Consider the following 7,682-nt stretch of genomic DNA (forward strand, 5'->3'; position numbering starts at 1 on the left):
ACAACTTGACTTCCTCTCTTTCTATTTGAATACTCTTTATTTCTTTCTCTTGCCTGATTGCTCTGGCCAGAACTTCCACTATGTTGAACAGGAGTGGTGAGAGAGGGCATTCTTGTCTGGTGCCAGTTTTCAAAGGGAATGCTTCCAGCCTTTGCCCATTCAGCATGATATTGGCTGTGAGTTTGTCATAAATAGCTCTTATTATTTTGGGATATGTTCCAAAGAATTCCTATACACCAATAATAGACAAGTAGAGAGACAAATCATGGGTGAACTCCCATTCACAACTGCTACAAAGAACATAAAATACCTAGGAATACAATTTACAGGAGATATGAAGGGCCTCTTCAAGGAGAACTACAAACCACTGCTCAAGGAAATAAGAGAGGACATAAACAAATGGAAAATAATTCCATGCTCACGGATAGGAAGAATCAATATCATGAAAATGGTTATACTGCCCAAAGCAGTTTGTAGATTCAATGCTATTCCCATCAAACTACCATTGACTTTCTTCACAGAACTATTAAAAAAAAACTACTTTAAATTTCATATGGAACCAAAAAAGAGCCTGTATAGCCAAGACAATCCTAAGCAAAAAGAACAAAGCTGAAGGCATCATGTTACCTGACTTAGCTGACTTCAAACTATACAGTAACCAAAACAATATGGTACTGGTGCCAAAACAGATATATAGACCAATGGAACAGAACAGAGGCCTCAGAAATAATACCACACATCTACAATCATCTGATCTTCGACAAACCTGATAAAAACAAGCAATGCGGAAAGGATTCACTATTTAATAAATGGTGCTGGAAAAACTGTCTAGCCATAGGCAGAAAACAGAAACTGGACCCCTTCCTTACACCTTATACAAAAATTAACTCAAGATGGATTAAAGAGTTACACATAAAACCTAAAACCAAATAGAAAACCTAGGCAATACTATTCAGGACATAAGCGTGGGCAAAGACTTCATGAGTAAAAGACCAAAAGCAATGGCAACAAAAGCCGTAATTGACAAATGGGATCTAATTAAATGAAAGAGCTTCTTCTCATCAAAAGAAACTATCATCAGAATGAACCGGCAACCTACAGAATGGAAAAAAATTTTTGCAATCTATCCCTCTGACAAAGGGCTAATATCCAGAATCTACAAGGAACTTAAGCAAATTTATAAGAAAAAAAACAACCCCATCAAAAAGTGGACAAAGGATATGAACAGACACTTCTCAAAAGAAGACATTTATGCAGCCAACAGACATATGAAAAAAAGTTCATCATCACTGGTCATTAGACAAATGCAAACCAAAACCACAATGAGATGTGGTTAGAATGGTGATAGAATAACCACCAGTTAGAATGGTGATCATTAAAAAGTCCGGAAATAACAGATGCTGGCAAGGATGCAGAGAAATAAGAATGCTTTTACACTGTTGGTGGGAGTGTAAATTAGTTCAACCATTGTGGAAGACAGTGTGGCAATTTCTCAAGGATCTAGAGCCAGAAATACCATTAGACCCAGCAATTCCATTACTGGGTATATACCCAAAGGATTATAAATCATTCTACTATAAAAACACATGCACATGTATGTTTATTGCAGCTCTATTTACAATAGCAAAGACTTGGAACCCATCAATGATAGACTGAATAAAGAAAATGTGGCACATATACATTATAGAATACTATGCAGCCACAAAAAAGGATGAGTTCACGTCCTTTGCAGGGACATGGATGAAGGTGGAAACCATCATTCTGAGCAAACTAACATAAGAACAGAAAACCAAACACCGCATATTCTCACTCATGAGTGGGAGTTAAACAATGAGAACACATGGACACAGGGAGGGGAATATCACACACCAGGCCATGTTGGGGGGTTGGGGGAAAGGGGAGAGAGAGCATTAGGACAAATACCTAATGCATGCGGGGCTTAAAACCGAGATGACGGGTTGATAGGTGCAGCAAACCAACATGGCATATATATATCTATGTAACAAACCTGCACATTCAGCACATGTATCCCAGAACTTAAAGTAAAATGAAATTAAATTAAAAATCCAAAAAAAGGAAAAAATCTTGTCCTTAACCTTGATCTTTAGGTTGCTTCTAAATTCTGTTAATTTGGGGAACTTTAATTATTAACTTAAGTTTGGAATCCAGACTCCTGTTCCACCCTCTCCTACATCCAGGTCACCCAACTAACCTAACCCTGCTATTGCCTCCTAGCTTCCAGAGTAACTAAACAAACAATATTCATGAAATTAAGTGACCTATGGCATATTTACTTAAAATAATACCTTTAAACCCATTTTTAAAAGACTTATGCAGACTTTATAATATGAAAAAATAGCTATAGTATAGGCTCAACCAAAAAGAATTACATATACAATATCATAACAACAGGGTATTTAAAAAAAAAAGAAAAGAAAAGCTATGCATAGAGAAACAATGGAAAGGAAAACACCAAAATGTGAAAAAATAATTTTTAGGTGATTGAAATGTGGTATTTTATTTTCTCTTATTCCCACTCTTTTAAGTTTTTCAATATATATATATACTTTTAGTAATTAAAAAAGCATCCAAAATATAACTTTAAGAAACAAAAAAGTCTAAGGAATAACTTAATACCATTTGTGTATTAATTTTTTAAAAGCAATACAGACATAATCAAATATTCCTTTGTCACCTCAGTCAGAATCCTTACATTGTCAAAAGTTCTAGCCAGAAGTTGATTTTCAACTTCCAGGGCGCTATGGTCTTCAAAGGCCTCAGTTTCTTTATTACTAGAGGCCAGCTGTCCCTTTGTCTTAGCACCCATTGCTCTCTTCACTCCTTGCTGCATAGGATTATATTAACATAGGCAACAACTCATCAGTGTACCATCAACCCTTCACAGGAGAGCCATCACACATGCAAAATTCATTTTTGCTACAAGTAAGGATATAAGGATACATACTGCTACAACAAGGTATATTAGACTTACAGGTTATGCAAGAGATTAATTCAGAGAAGATACAACTTGCTTCAAGTTAGCTATAAGAAACATGATGCAGCATCTGGCCAGTAATCAAAAAAGTTCATGATTTACTAGAAAATGTGATAAATGAATGCCTCTGAGAATGCAGGAAAATGTAGACAAACGGTCAACAGCCTTAAACAGTAATCATGAAATACACAGTAACTGTAATATGTATTTTCTATTTCCCAAAACTTTAAGATAAAAATTATATCCATCCTCTAAGTCCCTCAAATGATCTGCAAAAATTCTACTCTGCAAAAGTGCATAACAAATACAAAGTTTGGGAACGCTGAGGGTAACCCTTCTTTTGAATCCCACCACATGTTATAGTGCCTCTGTCAATTACAATATCTCCCTTTCTCCCAAACTCTGATAATAAAGAACAAAAGCAAAAACCATCGAGCATATCTACTGTATCTGTTTTCCTCCAAATTGGTGTAATTAGCTCACTTGAATATCTTACTCAAGCTAGAACTGACAATTTCATATTCTATATTGAAGTTACTAGCTCTACAGAGATGGTCCCTAGCAATGACTTTAGCCTGAAAAGTTAGCTTCAATTACAGACCGTTTCTATTAAAGAGACAATATTCCTACAATAGAACATTTTGATAAAAAATTAAACATGCACAGAGGTAAAAATGTATTTCTTTACAAGTGTATAATCTACCAGTCATTCAAGAAAATGATCTGTAAACTTGAAAATAATAAGCTTCTAAGTTACCAAATTAGTTAAGTAATAAATGGCTTGATATCTAGGGTAAGAACATTTTCTGTACAGAAGCTATCCTATGCCACATCAGGAAAACAATAAGGGAGAATAATCTACATTTTAACTCTCTCAAAAATGTAAAGGCAGTGAACAGATTCACAAAAATAATAGAGCTATACTTCATTTTATACTCCTCTTCTAAGATAGAGAGCCTTCGATAGGTTTGCTGACCCTATGATTGATTCGCTTTTGCTGGAAGATACCATTTTAGGATTAGTGGCACTTAGAAAGTGATTCTTGTCTCTTTTTTTTTTTTTCCCCACAGATATGCCTTGCCTCAACAACCATACTGAAGACTCTCTAGGACAAAGACTTATAACTCTTAGTGCCTTCAGCATCTATCCAGTGTTCTACACATAATTTCAATTATGATCAATGTGATTCTTGCCAAGAACCTAGTCTCTTGTGCCTCACTTTCCTTCCTCCTATGTAAAAGAGGAATAACAGTTACACTTTAAAGGGTTGTTGTGAAGATTAAATTAGATAATGCAGGTAAAATGCCTGGCACCCAGCCCACCTCATGCACTGTGCTAACTGATTCTACATGGCCTTTAATTATGAAACAAAATAACATTTCCAGACTCTATAAATTTTTAAAGAAGGTGAGAATTGAAAGTAATAGATTCAACTGACAGCCAAAGTGTGCTTTTAAATCAACTGTTGTATCAGGGTCTGAGAGTTTACTTGGTAACATCAAAATTATCTATGGCTACTTGGGCTCAGATTTTCACTCTAAATGTGCTTATGTTATAATAAACCACATCCCTTCCCAATGTGCAAAAATACAATGAAACAATTTTGTCAAGCACATTACTTAGTAATTTATTTTAAAATAACCTTTAAGCACGACTTTAAACACACTATGAAATGGGGGGAAGGTGATCATTTAGTAGGGAATAAAGTTTGTTTGTTTTAAAGAAAAAGAAAAAAAGCTTGAAAATTTTTATAGCAGCCCAAAAGAAATTATCTAGGTTTTGCTCTGAAACAAATTTTCATCACATATTTATCTGCTATGTCTGACGCTTATGTGGGGGGTTAAAAAGGATGTAGTGAAATAAAATTTTGTGAATCATAGATCGGATGGCAGAAGATGATGCAAGCCATGACTCAGGCAAGTACAATAATCATGATCAAAATTATACTTGCAATTTGTCATAGCAATTGTAATTTGCAAATACCAGTTGTTTGCCATAAATGGAGCTGATATCAGATAAAAATGAATCATGACGTTCAAGGAAAAGCAAATAAATGTCAAAACATTAATCTGCATAATATTTTGGGGCAGTTATGAAAACATGATGGTAAGAGCTTGGTACCTTAACTTTCTCAAGAAATATTTCATGTTTCCAGAATATCAGCAATTTAAACTAACTTTTAACTAGTAATGGAAAAATGGGGGGCAAGGAGAAAAAAGAGGGGAAAGAGGAGGGAGGAAAGAAAGGAAGAAAGAGAAGGTACACAAAACAGTATGTAATATAGACATTACTTACCTTTCAAGGAAATGAAGTGGAGAAAAGAGCATCAAAGTCCCAGCCCTTAAATATATAATGATTCTTCCTTGTAAATAAGTATAATTTGAAAGATGACATGTAAAAGCAGAACACAATTATAAAAATAGTAAGTCAATAATTTAATTCTTGAGCTAGGTAAATTTGTGATCTTGTTTCTCTGGAATCTTCCCTTTCCTGTAAATAGGAGTCCTTCTAAAAACAACAGCTCTAATATTGTTCATCTTCTCCTTTGATGAATCTTTCCACCATCCTATCAGATATTCAAAAGCATGACACTAAATTCTTTGAGAGAGACACCTCCTTTATTTACACTAAAATTCTCCCAAGACCTTTTAATCTAAATAGCGTCATTTTATTTAAAAAACCTACTGTTTCAAATATAGCTTATTAAATATCTCCTTTAAAAAAAAAAGACTATAAATTGGAGAAAATTCTTTCACCTGGTTATTGCAGTAGTTTACTTGGCCATATTACTGGATTTTTGCCTCTATGATTTTATTTTCTGGTAGGTAGAAAAAAATTGGCAGTTGATGACATCCTGCATAGAAAGAAACCCAGGATTCCTTAAAGGGGAAGAAAAAGAAAAGTTCTTGTTGGTTAAAATTGATTAAAAAACTCTATTTTAAGTAGTTTAAGGCTCTACTTACCTTTAAAAATAGCTATTTTTCACAAATAAAACCAGAAAAATATTTTCATGTCGGAGCAATTTTAAAACTGTAAAGATTATTTAAAATTGATCTTGTTATTAAAAGAAAATTTAAAAATGGAACAAGCACTTTCTTAAGGAGTAGACTTACCAATTGTTACAAAATAGCCTTCAGTCAATTTCAAATCATTCTTTCCATTTATTCATTCACAAATATTTACTGAATGCCTGGAATTGTTCTACATGCATCTTCAAACCTTATGGAGTTTATGTTTAAAAAGATATAGACATTAATCAAACAATCACACTAAAGAAAAATTTGAGTTGTGATGAGTTTTTGTTATACAAAAGAAGTCTGAATATTTGCATGTCCATGACTAACTTAAATATTTCTAAAATTAACCTTTCAAACAGCTGCTAACATAAACATGTTTGCTGCATAAGCCAAAACTTATTACCTTAAGGCTGTGGAGTAAGAAAGTCACACTCCAGGTAAGAGAAAACGTGGTGGAAGCTTTTGAACAATAAAGAAAATATATAACCTAAATCAAATCCTTGAAATCCTTCAAGGTAGCAGGTTTTGATTCTATATCAAGGTTTATTTCATTACTTTACATCTTAATGAAGGTTAAATTTATTGTACTCTCCCTCATCCAAATAAACAAATCAAGTTTGATTTCATTTAGAAGTTGCCTTTCCTAAAACCCTCCCTGCAGGTGCTTATCACTGAATGCTGTGGTCCAGAGCTACACCTGGTGGCCGTACACAAACTTACAAGAAACCATTCTGAACCTCAACAGAAGTTTAAAAGTTACCCCTCTGTTAATCAAAAATCTCTCAAGACAGCAACATGTTATTTCTTGATAGCTGGGGAAAGTTAAACTTTTAATGGAAAAACGGAAAAATGTTAAGGTAGATAGTTATAATAAAGTCTAACATCATGTTAATGATAGAATGTAAGTGATGGCTATATGGATATTCACCAAATTATTTTAACTTTCCAGTATGTTGGGAAATAGTCACTATAAAATGTTGAAAAGTAAGAATTTAAATTAAGAATTTTGCACCCATTTTTTTAACCAGAAATACCTTTTAGATATTGTTTCCTTTATGTATCAGCATAATGTGTGTCTTCACAGTTCATGCTGTGTAATAGTCTATTATATTGCTGTACAATATTTTATGAAAAAATTCACTCGTTCCACATTTATTCAATTTCCAATTGGACATTTACACGTGTATTTTTGTTTCTATTAAGTCATGTTCCTAAAACAAACTTTTAAGAATGATGTCATTGGGATCAAAGGAGATGATCATTTTTATAGCTTTTGAGACATATGACCAAGCTACTTTCTACCAAGTTCACACTGTTATCACAAAGGGAAACATACACCAATTTTAACCAATATTATAGGACCTAGACATTTTTAGATTTTACTGCTTTACTAACCATGAAATACAATCCAAAGGTTAATTTGTACTTCTTGAAATTAAAAAAAATTACATATTTATTTTTGTACTTATCTACTGGAATCTCAATAATTTCCTTGTAAATTTGAATAATCACTTTTTGTGCTTTAACTATTAACCTTTGTCTCCTAAACTCATGCAAGTTTTCCTGGTCAACTGCCATACTTTAGTTATTTTCACCGTGTTAACTTTTATATACTCTAATCTGTCAATCTTAACCTTTGTGATACCATTCAAAGCTAGGAAATATACTAT

The 7,682-nt window shown here is 33.4% G+C and overlaps 1 long non-coding RNA gene across 2 annotated transcripts in view; it reads right to left on the minus strand.

The window, feature by feature from the left end:
* Window positions 1–5,910, minus strand: part of LOC129060359 (uncharacterized) — a 165,040-nt gene extending 159,130 nt beyond the window's left edge. For both annotated transcript variants that reach the window (XR_008526985.1, XR_008526984.2), the window contains exons 1-2: window positions 5,752–5,910; window positions 5,291–5,357 (exon numbers count right to left, since the gene is read on the minus strand). This is a non-coding gene — a long non-coding RNA (uncharacterized LOC129060359). The remainder of the gene's footprint in view (window positions 1–5,290; window positions 5,358–5,751) is intronic.
* Between the last annotated feature and the right edge of the window lie 1,772 nt (window positions 5,911–7,682).

The sequence above is a fragment of the Pongo abelii genome, chromosome 6 (assembly GCF_028885655.2).
Source record: "Pongo abelii isolate AG06213 chromosome 6, NHGRI_mPonAbe1-v2.0_pri, whole genome shotgun sequence".
Classification (NCBI taxonomy): domain Eukaryota; kingdom Metazoa; phylum Chordata; class Mammalia; order Primates; family Hominidae; genus Pongo; species Pongo abelii.